Genomic DNA, 20,285 nt, shown 5'->3' with positions numbered 1-20,285 from the left:
CAGACTTCTCTTCCCCTACCTATGATGGTTTAAATGGATTCCAAGTACAAGAAATGACCATGGAGAGCAGATTACATCGAGCTAACATGGGAGGAGATAATACAGTTGGTTAACATGTGTTGCTCAGGTGCTCAGAGATCAGTTTCCCAGCGCTGAGAACGGTTCAATGATATTAGGCAAAGAGCCAACCAGACGTTGGTGGTGGAGCACAGGGACACTTTGGGTGCAGGGGTAGTGCATCCACCAGCTGACTTCAGTGAAGGATGAGAACACCTACTCAAGTGTGCATACAAAGAAAATGATTGTTTTTGTTCTCTGAAAGGTGTTGCAAATATGATTTTTTGGAGAAATTCATGTGTGGATTCAGTCCTCAATGCAGTAAGAATGTTTTTGTTGTTCAGTGTAGTCTGCATTCTACATTTACACTATATAGTCAGATCTCCTCGGGATCGGAAAAATTCTAGAGTATAAGAGTATAAATGTTTATGCTATGGAGATAGCTCTGTTGTCATCATGTACCAGGCGGCCCTGTTGTAGGCTACCTGAATGTAAAGAACCTCCTCTAATAATCCTTCTCAGCCAATCCACTGTCTTGTTGTCAGTGACTGTTTCCCAGATTAACTTGTTGTTAACCATATTCTTATCAGACTCTGGGACTCAGTGTAAACCTACTTTAACTTGACAACCCCAACTCTGTCAGTCAGTTATAACCCGATAAAGGTTTAAAAATATTAGTGATGCTGTCTCTATTTTAATATCAATATGTTTGGGGTCATCCAGTGTGACACCAGCAGATGTTCTTTTATTCTCTGTCTGTTGTTTTCTTTAATTATTTGACATTTTTTAAATATCTATTATCTATCTGCTCTTTACATTTTTCCTAGTTATGTCACACAAATGGGAACATTGCAACTCTTTACACACCTGACGATTGAAATATGGCCGCCTTCAAATTAAAAGCTCAATGTTTTATTTAAATGATGAAGGTTGGCTCTTCCACTCAAACGCGGACATTACAGTAGTTCTTTTGAGATTTCTCCTTCTAGACGATTTGTAAAAATCCAATGTGGTGCTTTGTAAGCTGATAAAGACAGGAGTGTCTGAGCTTTTATTTTGAAAGACGCAAACAAACGTCAGCCCGAAACCGTGTAGCTAGCTTGATTGTAGCTGTGCGCGTGTACAGCTAACAAAGTGGATTAATATCTCACTAAAAGACGATTTTCACCCTAAAACTAGTCAAGGAGGACAAAGCATCTTCTACAGCACGCCGGTAAGCTGGTTAATATATCTGTATATAATATGTGTATATTATTGTTAGTTTGCGCTTCTAATGACTTCAGTGACCTTTCCTTCAGCCAGTTTCTGTTCATATTTCCGTTTCCTAGTGTAAGCTGTCTTTAAACTTGCTCCATAAAGTTTGTGTTTACAAACTTTATCATATAGGATTACTTTCTTAGGTAATGAGACACATCTTCCTCATTTGACTTTCTAATGTTGTTTATCCCTTCTTTATCCTGTCAGTGATGAGTAAGTGTGAAGTGTTGAAAAATCATTTGATTTGGTTGGGACAGGGATAAACAACTTTATCAGACTTTGCACTGATCTGATAGTCATGCTTGTTGGAAGATCACAAACTTTTCCCTTGTAAGACGACTAACTTCACTTTAAAAACAAGGGACATTCCAGTGCATGAGATGCATCAAAGTAGCACCTGCTGGAAGTAAACTGTTGGATATCGGGCCTTGTTCACAAAGATTCTAAGAATCCCGCAGAGAGCTCTTATCTTAGCCTAAAAAAAATCTTAGTAAGGACTCTTAGCTTAAAAGTGATTTAAGAACATTCTCAGTGCAACTGAGGAAGGAACAGACTGAAAGTTTGATCTTAGTGAGGAGGGATGGTTGACCCCGTTGCTGTGTGTGGTGCATTGTTTTAGGGGATGTGATTGGTTGACAGGAAAATCATGAGACTACATTCCGAATAATATAAACATAAACATAGAACACACACATGGCTTGGATGTAATTCAACCTATATGACATTAACATGGGACTACTTGCTCAGCTGTCATCAACTTTCTGTGATAGCTGTCTGTTAAATAGAGGAGCTGGTTGGTGCCGATTTACCTGCAAACAAAATAGAAAAAAGGTGAAAGAACTCAAAAACCAAACTGGACAGCGGAGCAATACATACTCTGAGCACAGTTAGCTGATGCATTCTAAGAGACAGACATGAGAGGACAGAGCACATCGGATCGACGCTTCCTTCCCCCTGGTTTTGCCCACAAGTTAGGAATGTGTGAAGCGATGGTAGATCTTGCAATCTAGGATGAGGTCAACCACAAACATTATGGCTGCTCCATCTAATCTGTAGCGTTTTTAATAGCTCACCGTCATTGGAGCTCGTTTCTCCTCTCTGTCGCTCTCTGTTTATGGAACTCTTCAGTTTTTCATCTTAAGACCTCTTTGAAGGGCTAAGATGTTTTGTGAATCACTTTTGTCTTTATTATTTTAATTATAAAGGAAAATTCTTAGAAAATGTCATAATTCTGAGAATTACTACAGTAGTCTATTTACAGCAATTTCCCCCTAAGATTAATAGTATAGAAGTATATCTGATTCTGATCATAGTTATACATTTAGTGCTTGTAAGTAGTAACAACTATAAAGCCATCCCAAATACCATCCAGACAATGTCTTTATCGGGAAAAATGTTGTTTATTTCAGCAAGAAAGTGACAAAGCACTTTCCATTTTTGTTGTGCAGCCCTGCTGGTGTTTTAACAGCATGGCTCCACTATAAACACGTCCAGATACTAAACTGGCCTGTCTGCAGTTCATTCCTGTCACCCATTGAAAATATATGGCACATCATTATAAATTTGAAAGAGACCCTGAGCTGTTAAGTAGCTGAAATTGTGTCAGACAACAGTGGGAGAACAATTTACTTTCAAAACTACAGAAATCATTCTCTACAATTAAATTGAAAAAAGGTTGTCAACATGTATTTTTATCTAAAAATCCCAAATCCTGACTCTACTTTTATGCAATGATATACTAATCAGATCAAAAATTGAAAGTCAGCTTGTTAAACCTTTTTGTGGGCTCTTTGAGGAAGACAAATGTATTATGACACAGTTTCATTGTCAGATACAACACAGTTTTTGGTGATAAGATTATCAGGTGATATATTCGGTGTAAAGGGGCACTTGATTTTGAAAGACATGAGGCTTACAAACAAGGCAGCATCTCAGGAAAAGAAAATGCTGCTGGTTGCATTATGGGAAATGTCCTCGAGACCAGTCAGCATATCTCGGCCTACTGCTGCTCTGACTTTGGCCCTTACATTATTTTTGATGTGTCTCTTGCAAGTCCCACAGCCTTTTAGAGGAGAAATACTACACTGATGGAGTGCTTGTGTAATTGTTTAGTCAGAAAATAGTGAAAATGCCCAATGACATTTTTAAAACTGCTTGTGTTGTCAAATGGGCTGTTTAAAACTCAGTGACACTGAGTTTATCATCATTTCAACATAGAAGAAATCAAATGTGAGTGCATGAAAATGCATTAATTTTTCGCTTCCTAATAATTTTCTGCTAAATAATTAGTTCCAGTATAAACATCGTCAGTCAGGGTGGTGACAACATTGAAGCTTTTGTGGGGACATCAGCAGATGGAGTGATGTCTAAAACTGATGCTCTATGTTAATTTTTTTCCTGACTGCTCTTGTAGCGATGGAACAAACTCTTCCCTACTCTCAAGAATGTGATGGGCCACATCCTTGCATCCATCACTATAAGTGGAAGCTGAGTGGCCTCAGGAGCAAGCATGGTTGAGTTAAGGTCCATCATTCCCTGTGACAGCCATTTACCTCCACACTGCACTGACTTTCTCTCTGATCAATGAGCAAGACATTGTTGGATTGCCTGTAGGAGGGAGGGGCTGTCACAGAGGGTTGACAGAAATACTGAGAGATAAAGAGGGAGGGAGGTTCAGAGAGAAACTACAGGATATCTGCTTTGTTTTGAGTTTTCAGTGGCCCCAGGATAACAGTACTGCTATAGCTAAGTTAAAGCACAACTGAATTCAAGCGAGGTATCGCAGTGTGAAGAGATTTGTCAGCTTTGGAAAAAATCTCCCTTTTAAATGAGGAAATGTGAGCTCAGTTTTGCTAACAGTTCAGCAGCAAGTGTGCGTCTTGTAAAAATGGCTATAGGGAAGAAATGCAGTATAATGAAATGTGAAAATAACACTGAGAGATAAAGAAAGCATACATTCTGTTAGCCCTCCTGCCAATATTAATGTTTGGGAATGAAGGATTCAGGAGGCTACAGGACAAAGCGGGTTGTCGGATGGATGGGTGGATGGATGGATGGATTTAGGAGGGTATGCTGCTGCAAAGGCTGAGATGAACAGCTCAGGTGCTAACCTGGTTATGGATCGTTTGGCAAAGCTGCAAAGGCCTGGGAAGTCGAGGTGTTTTGTGACTATTTAACTCATGAACTGAGTTTCTGTGGTTGTTTCTCTCTACAGGGCTCAATGCGGGCCAAACAGTTAAGTGTTGTTATCACAAGCCAAAAAGTGACTGATAAATTGATGGTTTAATGTTTTCTTACTCTTCAAAACAACAGAGGGGGTTGAATTTTCAAAGTGATTTAAGTGAATGCTGATGGCTATGTGCCCTCTAATGGCTATGTAAATAAATAGTTCTGGATAGGCTAGACACAATGTCTTCAGTAAATGACAAAAAACAAAAAGTTATATAGAAGAGAAGCCATATGTGACCAAACTTCAAAACTCAAGTGAAGTGACAAGGCAATGGTCTGACACCACAAATAAATCCTACTCTCCTAAGTGTTTGTATGCTTTCATGAACATACTACATAATGTGGTATTGTCACTCGAATGTGAGAACGTGTTACATTAGTGACATTAGAAGACAGTGCCTACTAGTCCAGATACAGTCAAGATACATGGACTGCTCTGATAAAACTGCTCTTTTTACGGTACAGAAGCAGCGTTGAATTAATGACTGACATAGGCTTGTCAACTTCCATTCATCATATCTGTCACACCTTTGTTTCGGCTCATTATCTGTGCATGACAAAACAGTGCTTTGATCCATTTATATAGCTACACATGGAAGCAGGTAGAGAGCAACTTGGTGTCTGTCACTTGTCAAAGGGCTAATAATGCTGCTTTTTTTGTTTAAAAACTAAGCCTATTGTATTATTTAGCTGGAATGTCCTTTCTTTACCATTATCCTGGTGCTATACTCATTTTTGTGTCACTTATGTCTTTGGATTGTATAGAAAGTGTTGTGAAAGAGTTCATTTTGTTTAATGTAATGCTGTTCTTGCTTGGGTGCGAATAGCATAGAGTAGCTATTACATTTAATCATAGTAAAACTGTTGCAGTATGGTAAACTGTTTTTACTAATATCAAATAAAGAAACACATTTTGTGTTATCTGAAGGAACAACTTATTCCAGTCTTCAGTATTTTTATTGCTAAAGACTATGGACAATTAATAGTCCTACAAGTAGGAGTAGAATGCTATAAAGTCCTTTCTGATTTTCACAGCTCTCTCCTTTGGTTTGTTTGTGCAGACAGTAATGGTGAAAAAAGATGAATGCAACAGATAAACTCCTCATACCGAAACACATAGAAACACAATAGGTGTGTATAGAGGCCTGCCCTGACTTTCAGGGTAATGGTCTGAAATTCCCTGTGGTCAGCATCAGGGTCTTGTAATTCCTATTGCTTAAAGTGCAGTAGAAAATAACTCACTTGAACTTTCTTTTACTGTGTCTGCACAAAGTAACTCTCACCTCCACTCTTAGTGGGATTTTACCCTCAAGGCAGAGGGTAATTATTTAAAGCACTATCTGAGGAATATCTCAGAACTAAAAAGACTCATGAAGAAAGCAGAGCCACTATCAAATCAGTTCTTCAGGTTTCATTTTAATAATGCATTTTATCCATGTGGAAGCAGCTTTGATAAATCGAGTTGTGAGTTCTTTGGCATCTTTTTAATGACAGTCATGTCTTTTGAGCAGACAACCTGACAAGGGGCTTAACTGAATCCCTAACAGCTCATTTTATCTTGTAAAATCTTCAGAGTGGCCATGATAGAAACCTTTTTCATATGATTTGGAGTCCTTGTTTGAATCCGCTTGCATGCTGAAACAGGTGAAAGAATGTGTTTATTTTGGTTAAGGCTGTAAGGTGTGTTCACGGCTCGTTTGGCACTAAACAAGTATGTAATTTTTACTGTGCCGCACTTGTGTTAGAAGAACACCTCATGCAAGTCTGATGTACTGTTGCTTCTCTAACAAAAGCAATTGTTTGGAAAATTGTTTTTCCTTTTTAACTTGGAGGGAGGTGTAAGAATCATTCTGTTTCAGTTCAAGAGACACTTTTCCATCATAATCTGGTGCATAATGGTGCTTTTTCACAGTTACTAAGCCGAAAGCACCATCAATGGGCTTTCTTTGTTGATAGGTTGCTCTTTCCTGGCTGATTTGTGTCAAAGTCTCTGATTGCATCTGTGTAGTGGTCAAAGTTTGCTGCAGAGCTTTGAACAAATACTTCTTCCTGTTTTTTACTCACTGTGGTACATTGTGGTATCTTGTGGTTCTATTTTTTTTTTTTTTTACTGTTATTGATTGAGACAAGATGGCAACCATTCTCTTGTCATTGTTTTAACACCTGTATTCTTGCAGTCTTTTGAAATAAAAATAACAGGGTAGCAGAAAGCTTTGATGGGCTATAATCAACTTTATGAAAAAAACACAGCTGAAGGGGAGAACATGCAGCACAGACATCTACTGAATGCTGATAATTAAAAAAATCTTTTCTGAGCCATCGGACTGAGTTGGACCAAGATTTTGAGCTTGGCCATAATATACTGTATAATGATGCTTATGTGCTCTGCATGTGGCTTGTTGAGGAGATGGGAGCCTTTTTTGCATTTAAAAACATTTCAAACATTTAATGAAAAAAGAACGTTGCAGTATTAGAATTATTAGAATTATGTACTTCACCAGCCCCTCAGTGGAAATAAGATGCACAGTAGTAAATACAGACATTACATTATACTTCAGCAGTTTGCTTTTGTGTGTGATCTGCCAGAGCATCAAGAAATTGATACACTAGTTTGTAAAGAAATTGAAAGAAAGTGAATACCGGTAAGTAAGGGTAAATAATTAAGAAGTAGCAAAAAGTGTAATAATTACCTGAAGCTTCACAGATAAAAACAGCTGTTTCTATCCCAGTTTATGTATATTTTATATGATTAGAGGTGATGCTACATGGATGGAATTATAATTGTGCAGATTGCTTACAGTCTTTACAGTTTTTATTATTGTTATTCATCTTCTGTTACCTGGAAAATGGCAGTAGTGGAAGTAGTAGATGGTGTAATCTGTATTTGTGCATGTAAATCTTTCAATGTGGCCAAAAAAAGAGCTTTAAGATGGGAGGTTTATCTTGTCTGATTAACATAAAACAGCCTGGCATAGGACACATCAGACTGCTTGGTAAAAGAAGGTCAGTTTTACTGTCGCTCACAGGCAGAATCTTCAACAGTTTACCTACTCTGATGATTTTTTAAGTGCAAAAATGCCAACGTAAGATTAATCAGTGGAACAAAATAACATGACAAGAAAAGTGAAAATGAAAATTGCTCTAATCAACTGCAATTTTAGCTTTTGTTTCAAGTGAAAATAAACTTTGTGGAGCTTTGCTTAAGAGTATGAAGCAGAACAAGACATTATCACACTCTGTTCCAAAGCAGAAATTGTCTAACATGAACATGATATTAGAGTAATTACACAAAGTGGGAATTCACTCTGGGAGCTGATTTACTAAACCGTTGCAAGCTACAAATTGAAACTTAAAATTGTTTTCTTTTTGCTCATTTTGAAATGTTTAACTTATTAAAACAAACACCACACTTGAGACACATTTGAAGGAATGCAAGAACCCTGTGGGACACATTTATCCGTGAGACTTTACGTTGCCACAATTTGCAGTCAGCTTTTTTTTGTCAAAGCAGCTCCTGATTGTCAGGCCACAGGTGTTGTTTAATTTTCCAGTGCATTCATGAAAACAGTTTTATTTATTTTTTTTATGTTTGGTTTTAAATACCCAGCATCTGTCTGATTGTTCTTGCTGCGTGGTCTTGTCTTGTGAGGTGAGATACAGATTGCAGATAAGTGTCATTTTTACCTGTCTCGAAATTAGTTCACTGGAACAGCAATGTGAAAGATTGTGTGATATAGCACTGTGGGTGTCAGCAGAGTCAGCAGAAACATGGCAGCATCGAGGTGTTTTTGGATCAGCTCTCTGGGACTCCACCACCTGATTGATGGAGCTGTTTGTTCTTAATCACTCCAAAGACAAAGTATCATGCTAGACATACTGAATTTGGAAGTAGGGACTCTGAAACAGCAGGTGCAGGAGCTGCACCAGAGTCGAGGTAATAACTTAATCTCCATATTGTCTCATTGTTTCACCACTCCTGCTGTTTCTACCTGTGGCTTACTTTTATAAGGCAATGGTTGTTTTATGTTTGTGCTTGCCAGAAACTCCATTTTGGAATGGTTTGATTGTTCAGCTTTCTGACCTTTTGGTGGTTTGCAAAGCTGTGCAATCAGTATTATGTAGTGGCAAATTCAGTCGATAAGTCCATTTTAGTAAAACTGGTATCAGTTTAGTCACAGAGCTTGTGTGGTAAATCAGCATGTGGAAAGATATCCCATATGCAAATGTTGTGTATGCAAACGAGTGATGAGTTACAAAGGGTCGGATTGAAAACATGGACAGATGATTCTGTAGAAAAGAAGAGAAATAAGCATTAAGTGTGTTAAAGGTGACAGTGAAATGAGAAGAAGGAACACGATGAAAGAAGCTGGATAAGACTGTTCACCAGAGAGCAGGTCTTTGATTACACTTTTTATTTCTGTTCTCACACAGATAGAAACCCTTGCAGTGCTACATCAATATCAGAATTCACCTTAGCTCGTCAGTATAAGCCTCAGTGTCATAGGAGGGACAGACACTGAGCCTGAGATGGATTGATAGATTCCACCTGAACTGTGAACATAAGACAGCTGCATCCCAGCTAAACATCAGGCCTCCTGTGGGCTTTGCTGTTTAAAAAAAAAACAGGACCTGGACTAAAATGCAGTACATTCCTTCCCCCAGTTTCTGTGCCTTTCAGAACAGGGGGATGCTGTTGTGGTGGCAGTGGAGCAGTGATACTGTAAGCAGTCTTAGTGTAACTGCACAGTGGCCTCTCCCAAGAGACAAAGTGATGCTGAGATTTTGCTGTGATTCTGGCATTTTTCTCTTTCCAGCAATGCCAGGATAAACAATTGGAAATAGCACAACACAGGCTATGATGAATTACTGTAGGGGTGAAGCACAGTATATCAGACCGTGCCCGCTGCTGCTGCTGCTGAGGCTGCTGCACAGTGGATCGAGACTGCAGCATGCATTATGTAGGATATCTGAGCACAAGCAGCTGCCTTTAACTGTTAATTGAAAAATACAAACTAAGCAGATTTGCTTAAAGGAATGCTTTGTAGCTTGTAGTGCCTTTCTCTAAAGGAAGTCACTGTTCTTTGTATACAGCAGTATTTGTGTTTATTGACTCATATTGTTATTAAATCAGTATAAAGATCAATAAGTATAAAACTAGTCATTTCATATGGTCATAAAAAGCAGACAACTGAACTGATTCTGGTGTAGTTTGTGATTTAGCTTGCCATTTCTTCTCCACAGTTCTCTGTGACATTATGTCATAACTTTTATTTCTCTACATGTATGTATTAGTCTTTTCATGGATTATTTTTACTTCATTCAAATCAGGTCATGTTTTTGGTGCAAGAATGTTTCAATTGGACAATAATTGAACAAATCAGACATCCTCTAACCCATCCAGGTGTTAGATTTACAGATGATGATGTTCATGCAAAATTCTGTTTTCCTAGTCATTGTTTCTAGTAGGGACAATGCTGGAGCATGAGGTTGTGGTTCAGTGGTTTGGCCGAGGAAAAAGCAGCTTCCAGTGAGATTGCTTGTCTGAAAGGCAGCCATGTCTCCAACATAATAGACATTGGATGCCTTGAGGGGCCCTGATGGCAGCTTAAGGATGAACAGGGACATGAACACTATGACACAGAAATAGCCTGAACACCAAAAAAAAACAAAGCCTAATGGTAGGGGGGGGGCTGCACACTTTTGAAGCAAACACATTACCAACAGTGCAGGTAAAGCTCTCTGGTCTTAGGGTTATTCTTGTCCTTAGGGGCAGTCTGGCACAGAATGAAGAACATCCATCCATGCTTCGCTGAACCAGAGTGGATTTTTATTTTCAAGTCAAATCGCCATGGAAGGCTTGTTTGTGGAATCAGAGCTACCTCAGATTAGAAGTGGCATTTATTTTAGAAGTCCTGAATTACGCAGGAACCTCATGGCGGCTTGGTAATTTTCCATTTACACAAGAGAGCTTTTTCTATGAATCATGTATTGGAATATTTGCCTTATTTGCTGTAAACACTCTCACTGACAGACCCCCATTGTGCTGACCCCCTTCAAATACATAGAAGAAGCTCTATCTGACATGTATTTTTGAGTTTCAATGAAGGACTCACTGTGTGAACTCAAAAGAAGTCCTGTACCTGAGTGTTTACCTCAGTGAGCCTGGTCAGTCAGACTCCTGCTGTTTGGATAACTGGATTTTTGTGCATTCAGCACATTTACAGACCACAATTTGTCCAGTTGCTTTTTTGAAGTCATCTTGTGGAATGGATTTTGGTCAGCATTTACAAGGAAGTGATACATCACTGGTGTAACATTTCAATAGGAAAGCAAAACAGCTTCCATTCAAGCTGTTAATGTATTGCCCTGGTTTTTTCTGATCAGTAAAAGTCAGCATGTCTTATTTTTATTCAGTCAGATATAATCTTTTTGGGTGATAGCTGAATGAAATCAGAAACTTGTCCTGTCTGTGTGATTATTATTCACTTTTCCTTTGCTGTTTTGATACATCATATTGACATTTCTGTTTTCAATCAGGCAAGTGTAAACACATCAAATTACCCAAAGGTTGAATGCTGCAGTAAGAATGTAGTAATCCTGTTTATTTTGTATTTAGTTTATTTGCTCTTTTTTTATTATAGTGTCTGATCAGTCCTGTTCTGCATGTTGCAGTCTATTTCCCTTTAACTGAGAGTGTTGATGGTTGCTGATGATACAGCATTATTTAAGCTTACTTCCATTGTTGTAGACACAAATCAATGTGTGTGAACATGGTAATTGTAACATGCAATTCTTCTGTCTGACCTTCATAAGTTAATGACCTAATTTCGAATGGAGAGCCATGGAAGGTGGCGATATTAGCTCTACTCTTTGCTTTCACCTTTGGTTAGTCACTTATTTGTTAGATATAAGCAACAAAACTACTTGGAAAAGTTTAGGAACAGATCTGTGTTTGAGTTACAGATTATTTCCCAATATCAAAAAGATGTTGACTTAGCTAACTTTACATGTGCAAAAAGCTTTTTGCTACCATGTTGACTCCTGTACTTGACTTGCTCCACAATTTGTCTGTAGAAAAGACCTACATGTTTAAGTGTTATGATGGTCTGTCTCTTCTCCATGTTAATGTCCTTTTTCTCATTATTTTTTATTGCAGCACACTACTTTCTGCAGTACTATGCTTTTCAAATAATGCTCACAGGACTGCTGTTATGCAGACACAGGGTTGTACGTAACCAGGAAAAGTTCGAACACCTGTAGGAATTGGTAGCACCAACGTTCAAGGCTTGATCAACCTAAATTGCTGCAGAACAGCTTGAAGTTGTTGACCCATTTTCTGTTCCCTAAAGTGTTTCTGCAATCTACATTTCTTTTCAGTTTTACGTAACGTAATGTAACCTTATTTTTTTTTTAAACCTCAGGCCGTTCACCAGCATTTCAAGCTATATATTGTACTTGACCTGCTTGAATATAAAAAAACGGAAACACTGCTGGTTTTTAATTTGCCTTAAAAATCTGTCTACATACTGGTGATGATAGGCTGCCCTTTCACTGGACTCTAACCCTATGTTTCTTAAGATGCTGTATGTATAGCTACATGGACACCGCTGTCTTGGTTAACAGTGAGAAGCAGAAGCAGGCTGACAGCTGTCCCATGAGTGGGTTCACTGTGGGTTCAGCTTGCAGTGAGTAGGCCTGCACCATGTATGTCTGCTTTCTAAAAGTGTTAGTACCTGTAATTCTCTAGGGGTTTCTCTGACACACTGTCACTCAGTATCTTTTTAAAAATGAAAATAATGTCATAAAGATGGAAGAAACAAGAACCCAGTCAAACACATCAACTCTTATGGTTCCTGTCAGGGTTCATTTATTCACCTCTCATGCGTATGTGAGTCCTTGCAGTCTTCTCACTATGTGAATTCTCATCTACATTCTGATCCGTCCTCTCCGCCTGTGGTTCTGCATCCAAACACCTTCCCGGTAGGGTTTGCTGTCTGCATTTCACCTCTCCCCTCATTGATTTGGCCTCGTCTCTGAGCTGAGGAGACCTCCACCTGGGTCAACCCAATCTGAATCCCTCTTTATGCGGCAGTTCTCAAACAGTTCAGATACCTCCTCTGATTATTGTAAGGGCCTGAGGATATATAAAAGCAGTGAGATAAAATGATTTTTTTTTTCTGTATGTGTAGAAAAACGGTCAACATCTTCCTCAGTGCACTTGGCCTTTAGCAACATCAAAAAATTGAATGTCAAGATCCCCATTTGTTGTTGATGCTAATGAGGCAAAAATACTGAACACAGTTATATTAAACCAGGATTTAATTAGATGAATTATAAGTGAGTGAAATAGAGCTATAATCCATCTAATGTTAGCCAGAGGCAGGAAGAAAACTGTCGACAGCACAAGACAGGAGGAAAACTAACACTGACACACACACAGTAGGAGTCTGTCCTTTGTCCTACCTCCCCTCCCTCATACACTCCATCTTTTACTTCACCACATTTAGCATTTAACATCAAACTGGCCTGACCATGGCCCCCTGCAGGTGGCAGATACCCATGGGAACCTGAGTTATCATGGTTGTATTCCTGCTTATCATCCCCCCCTGTATTTTGAGATGATCCTTCCACCTCCATCTCTGTATTTTTATTGAGTAGACATGAGTACAATTTGCTTCTTAATTTCCACTGTGTCTCTGAAAGTTGTTTCCTAGTAGACCTTGTCATGCTCCCCAAGCAGCATCACAGCTGTAGTGAACGGCTCCCACTGAGCTGCAGCTCCAGTGGAGATAATCTCCCTGTCATCAGCCTGTCTCTCTGTCTCAAATGTCAACCGATGCCAACTGTTGTGTACCTACAGTTTGTCCTCTCACAGACCTGTCGGCAAACGCTCATCCCACCATTTTCTGTGTTACTGATTTCAGCATATCCCATTCCAGACACACTGCATACATTACTTCATCTCACCATTGCAGCATGGTGTGAATGTGTTGAATGACCTTTCAATTTAGGTGCTTTGTGTTGCAATGTAATAAAATGCCACATTCATTTTGAAAAATGAGCTTAATAAAGAACCTATTGTATATATTTATCAAACAACCATGTACTATCATGATAGCAGGGCTGTGTGGCACCACGGCTGTAGTGCTAAATATATAAATTTTTCCATGTTCACAGTCTAATTTTACATTAATAAGTTAGCATGCTAATATCTTTTGTTTGTTTTGTTCCTAGCAATGGCACCATCAGGGGGCATTGACACCTCTTTAACAACAGTTAATGGATCCCTGCTGATCAGCATACCTGGGCACATTCCAACAAGACGTAAGTTTTCCAGTATGATTTGCTAAAATTGAGCTGTACTCATATACTTCATATATATCTCATGATCCATACTCTACATGTATTACCCTAAACATTTTCCTGTGAGGTTGATGTTTATGTTATCAGTGCTAGTTGCTGTTTGTCTCAAGGCAAAGCTGAATCTCTGTTGACAGATGCGAGCAGCAGCTGACTTACATCATTGCACTGAACACACCCATTACAGGGAGGAAGGTAATTGGATTCACAAATCAGCTGACAGCTTCAGGTTTATAGTGGCATTGGGCTTTATGGACAATATTTCAGTGAGTAGTGGGCAGTTTGTCACAGGTAGTTTGTAGATACCGAGTAACTGACACAACAGAGAGCACCAGGGGAGCATCAGCATTTATTTCTTACCTTTTGTGGAGCTTTTAATGAGCAATACCCACTGGTGTGCGTCACACCGATACCTCTTATAACAAAAGAACTACATCATTTACTGGAATTATAAACTTTTAGGTTAGGTTGTGTGATATACTTCTTCATCAAAATGCATTCAAAACTGCATTAAACTATTTTTTGTTTTGGTGAAATCACAAATGTGCTGTAGGATCGTATGAGTCATTTGGCTCTCATAGCACTGCATCAACAGGTTCTGTCCATTTACAAGGACTGAGCAGGGGAGATGGAAGACATCAAGAGGAATGTCATTCACAGAGTTTTTGTACTTCATAAAACCTGAGGCCATCTGAACTGAATGAAGAGGTCAGAACATATGGCATAGCACAGTATGAGATGACCTTTTTCTCACTCCATCTCTGTCTTGTGCTCTTTATTATGGCAGAATGGGCACTATGTTTGCTGCCAGAGAAATTGTGGTACTGCATCCTCTGGTTCATAGGAGAAGAAAATGTGATAGGGTCTAGCTAAATCAGATTTTTTTCCCCCTGATCTTTTGTCTCCCTGTGCCAAACAAGAGGTACAAAGGTGGGGAGAAATGAGGATTAATTGTTTTCTGTAGGAAAAGAGGGCAATACCAGCAGCATGCTTTATTGAGGCCCTGCTGAGATTCCATATGCTTGGAGAAATCTGTTCCTTTTCTCTCAAAGAATTGGCTTTAGTGTTTGTCTGGACTGAAATAGAGGTCCAGCACACTGTGGCTCACCTCCCAGCAGAATGAGAATCCAAACCCAGGAATCCTGCCATCCTCTTGGTCTAATGATTTTGAAATGTATAATTAAAGTATTAGTTTGCAGCAGGACTGTAGCTGTTGGAGATATTTGAGCCATCAAGCCTGTTTTTTGTCATTCTGACTTTTTTTTAAGAACGTCTTTTGTTACTTTGGTATGTAAACTTGAGATGGATTTATTGAAAAGCAGCTTCAGTTTAAGACACTCGTATGCTGAGTGAAGTGAGGCCTTTAGGGAGCTGCTTTGCTTACTTGGTCAACTTGCTACTGTGTTTTCCCTACTTCAATTTCTGCTTGTCCTTGCAGTGAAGATTGGTTTGTGACAACTCCAAGATAAATGGCTTATGTCCTGTGGAACATATTTTATTTGGCTATGTCCAGTATATCATGCCAATAAATCAACAGTATGTGTGTAACCTCCCCCGCTGTTGTCGGCACAGCTTGGGGTGTGCCAGATTTGGTCAACAGCTGAATGATAAATTCCCTTTCTGAAGGCCACAGGAATATGTGGGTGTTGCTGGGCTGATTTATTAAAGACAAAACAGAATGTGAGTGTGGGAGTTTTGTTACTGATGGGGTCGTGAATGATATCCGCTGTTGCCGCTGGCAGATATGGAGCGGGTGATGTCACTGTAGATGTGCTCTGGATCGTCTGATTGGATGGACTGTTAACACTGATGCAAATGCAGCAAGATACAAACAGCAACCAAATTGCTCCTTCCAGAGGGATTTGCACTCCTAGCAAAAGCATTTCGCTTCCATAAACAGAGTCAAATCATCTCCTCATCCATACTAATCTCTGCAAACTTGTTTTCTTTATGAGTTTTGTGCTGTAACGTCATTGAGTGTAGGCTTAAATCTGATGGTGACTAATTTTGTATCCTTGCAAACAGTTATTCAGACCCTTAATCAGAGCCAAGGATTCTTATCCTTAATTAGTTAATATATTGTTGTCCCTTGCCTTCACATCAAAGTGCTCATTAGTGAAACTCTGCTCTTATCTCTGCACGACATCTGCTACACTTAAACATCTTTAGGGCTCCCACATATACATAGAACCACAGATCTATCTATATGAACCCATACTTCTATTGCATGACCACAGAGGATTGTCAATACAGTAACCCCTTTAAATTATAGCACACAATAGAGGGAGGGCAGCACTCGTATGCAAAAAAGCAATGGGCTATGTGCTTTGAAATGCTTTTTCTCAGAAACATGCAAACAATAAGCCAGCTACTGTGTACGTGTGTGTTCAAAAGAGAAACAGAAGCAGCAAGAGCTAGGAAGCTCAATTGTCAGTGGGACTACACCAAGCTGTACTCACTAATTCACACGCATTTTCACTCTCAAATAATATTGCAGTTAATTGTCAAGTCTCACATCTGTTACTCCCTGTGGTTCACCAGTATTCATACAGCTCCTTATATTCAATTAGCCTGGTGTTCACCCCACACACACACACACACACACACACACACACACACAAACAATTTATGCACATGCATCCCCCTACAGATGACCTTGAGCATGCCATAAGCCTGTATAAATACTCTAATTGCTGTATTTTAAAGCGTATTGCTGAGGTTCAGACAACTTCACATAAATCACAGAGGTTAGGATTAAATGTTTCTGATGATTTGAAAAAAAAGTGAGGTGCAGGATGCAAGGTTGGAAGTAACTTGGGGGAGTTTTTATTAGACTATTTCCACAGGGACAGGTAAATAAACCAAGAGAAGACACTTTTATACCCTGTCCATTAATCAACTCAGTTTGTTAAACTGTGTCACTGTCACATGATCTGAAACCCTTCTTATACTGCAGAAAAAGAACAAGGAAAATAAATAGAATAAATCTGATCTGCACAGACATTAAAAATGAAACCATAAAGGAACATAATTCCAGAGGGAGAGGAACAATTGAACCAGTAATAAGGAAAACCACCTCCAGAGCAGCAGTGTTCAGAGACCAGCACAAACACAGTGATTTATTACATCACTGATATAATAAATGTTTGCTGTATTTCTAGGTCATTTGCCCACTTTGGCTGTAAAAATCTAACAAATAGCACACAGCTTACATCGACTGAAGATATCAATAATGAAGGGCATTTACAGTTGCTTATTAAAAGTACTGAAATTATTTCATAGAATTTCTGACAGTGATTGATGCAATACTGTGCACTGCACTTATATTACCTTCTTTACTGCCCTGAAGAAAGATGAGATGACTTTGAAGATGTTTTCACAGTCTCAATGTGATGACACCCTATCATATTATTGAAGAGTGCACCTACAGAGCAACAATGCTGCAGCAATGTGCCTTACAAGGAATGATAGCTAGTTCCATTTACTGTCTACACTATTTAGAGAGTTCTGTGTGCAGACCAGCTTTGCACAGCTGCAGAGGTATTTTTCACTTTTGCAGGGTAAGTTCCATGTGTACTTAGCATATTTTTGCTCTTAGCATGTAGGTAAACTAAGACCATATAGCTGTATTTTAGTTGTTAGACATAACAAAAAGTTTTTTTCATAGATGGTTCCTACAGCACCGAATAAGGCCCATTTCATACTTTCTGCAGCTGTCTCAGTATATGTAGGTGTTTGTGTATTTCAAAATCTGCCTGGAGTCTGCACTCTATACATGCATATACATAGAGAGGCAGCATCATGGCAGTGTAGTCCTCACGGTGACACACATTCCTCTTTTGTTGATTTTGTTGTTTTAAAGACATGTGTACACTCAATGCAACACACACATATGGTATCTCTGTACTCAACCATTCAAATACTGTACATCTTCAATAAAACTAACACTTTTTTTCCCACACAGGCACTATTTTAACATGTGTGAGAATGTATAGGTCCTAATTGACAAGCCACAGCTCACCTTATTTAGTCTTTTGTGGGTTGTTTGGATGAGAGGCTTTGCAGGTGACTATGAGCTGACCCTGATCGGTTTAAACACGCTTTGCTGTAGTAATTTAAAGTTGCCATTTTGACTGTTTAGAAATATTTCATCACTATTATTGATTTTCTTTGCTGTTTTGTGGTGGGTAATAAGGGGCTGTCCAAAATGCTGTTTATTCCCATATTATATGACTAGAGTTACTAATTCATTATTTTTCTGTTGCAGCAGTATATACCAGTGTTTTGTTTGTTGTTCACAGCTCTTAGCTGATGCAATAGGCACTCCCTGCTCTGGATGGGGAACCCCAAATTAAAAAAAGCTAAAAAACTCTGTAATAAATACAGTAGTAAACCCAGAAGCAGAGATTGCCATGCTTATACAATATTAATACTTAAAGGCAGAAATGAATGATTGAAGGAGTTTGGTCATGTTGTAGCTTCACTTGGAATTCCTATCTAATTAAAAAGTCAGCAGACCTTCAGGCAGTAGATGCTGGCACAAGGCTTGTTGTTTTCTCTCATCTAATCTCTCTGTAAGACCAGATAATTAATGGTGCTGTGGCAGGGGAGCCTGCAGCCATTAATGGAATGGATTCTGCTTGTTTACTCAACTTACTCCTTGTCCTGTACTTTCCTAATGAGGATGTGGGCAAGGGCAAGCCATCACCATGGTTATCAGGCATTTGGGGCTGTGGCATCACTCAGGGGTTCCTTGTAGACAACTACAAGGCTCTCGAGAAGAATAATGATCATTTATTATGATATAGAGACCAGAGACAGAACTATAATTGTCATTATTGTTTCGATTTTACCGTAATTCAAAGAAAAGATAAAGGGAACAAGGAATCATTTTTATAAATGTTTGTATTGTTTGAAATTCACAAACTAGGCTTTATTTTTAAACTCATCTATCTAAAGCAGGGGTGGGCAATTATTTTTTTGCGAGGGCCACATAGACTTCCATTAGAAAAGCAAAGGGCCACAAAAACATACAAAAACATCTGAAGCTGAAGGTTTTTATTTCACTATATGAAGTCAACACTGACCTCATATATCAGCCTGTTCTTGTTTTGTAAAATGACATTTTCTGGTAAAATAAAGGTTAAAATAAATAATGTGATATAACCACATAAATACATTAATAGCATTAATACTATAATCAGATATATGGAACTACTAAAGGCAACTAACTGAGCTTTTGATGTTATTATTCATATGTGACTATTGTCATATGACGTAGTTTATCTCAACCGCAACCGCGTTTCACCTTAAATCACCTATAATGTTTGCTGCGTTACCAGCTCTGTCTGTGCTGAGTTAGGGTGCGCGATGTTCCATTATCAAGAACGTTGGTCGTCTTCTCTGTGAACATATCCGCGCTTATGTGTGTACGTGTGTGTGAACGCGGACGGGAGGGAGAGAGAGAGTTGCGTGGAGTTGAATGAATGGAAAGATAGCGTTATTATAAAGTCGCATTGGCGGAAAAAAGGCTCAGAATCAATGTGTGGCGGAGGGTGTTGATGATGTGAACTGGTCTGTGTGTTTAGTGCTCACTCCTCTGTCCTCTGTGTGTGTCCAGGTCCACTGAGTGTGTGCTGGTTGTATGTTGAAAAACACTCCCGCAGAGTGCAGAGCAGCACAGATGATGTAAAGATATTTTTACAGAAGAAAACCATTAGAGTTAAAACTAATTTTAAAAACAATCCCAAAGCTCTGAAAGTTGGACAAGGTCTGAGCTTTTTAAGAGCAGATGACGATGTCGGCTGCAGCACCGCGGTAACATCTGAATGCGCCGTGGCGTTTCTTCTCGCGTTACCGTACATTTCAGCATAGTGGCGCAGCATTTTTAAAGTGTACACAGCGCGACCGTGTCTCTCCAAAGAGTAGATGGGATGAAGCAGTACAGCAGCGTGGAAGACACAAGGAGGGTTGGAAAGACGTTACCGGTAATGCCGTGCTGACAGCTGACTTTTGATGCCTTCTTTTTTTTTTTCTTTTTCTATTGTGTGTACGAGTCCGCAGGCCGCATTGAAGACGCAAGCGGGCCGGATGTGGCCCGCGGGCCGTACTTTGCCCAGGTCTGATCTAAAGGGATGCATGTGGGTAGAGCCTAAGCATATCGTACTGGTCAGTGTACACATGATTCTCAGTACACAATTCTTCAAAGAAAATGCAACACATACAAGTACATTCATTGCTTGATTATTAACAGATCTCGCTGCTCGGACAGTGCTTGGAACCTCTTTTGACAGAATTTGAGTGGACCAGTAGGCATCCTAAGTGGCTTAGGTGGTTGTCCACTAAACCGTGAGGTAGGCAGTTTGATCGAGCCAGCTGCATGT

General features: G+C 39.3%; 1 long non-coding RNA gene across 1 annotated transcript in view; it reads left to right on the top strand.

Moving 5' to 3' along the window:
• Window positions 1-1,146: 1,146 nt before the first annotated feature.
• Window positions 1,147-20,285, top strand: part of LOC114443039 (uncharacterized) — a 72,933-nt gene continuing 53,794 nt past the window's right edge. The window contains exons 1-2 of the long non-coding RNA XR_003671399.1: window positions 1,147-1,270; window positions 13,777-13,866. This is a non-coding gene — a long non-coding RNA (uncharacterized LOC114443039). The remainder of the gene's footprint in view (window positions 1,271-13,776; window positions 13,867-20,285) is intronic.

This window comes from Parambassis ranga, chromosome 10 (assembly GCF_900634625.1).
Source record: "Parambassis ranga chromosome 10, fParRan2.1, whole genome shotgun sequence".
Taxonomy (NCBI): domain Eukaryota; kingdom Metazoa; phylum Chordata; class Actinopteri; family Ambassidae; genus Parambassis; species Parambassis ranga.
This window is presented reverse-complemented; position numbering and strand designations above follow the sequence as displayed.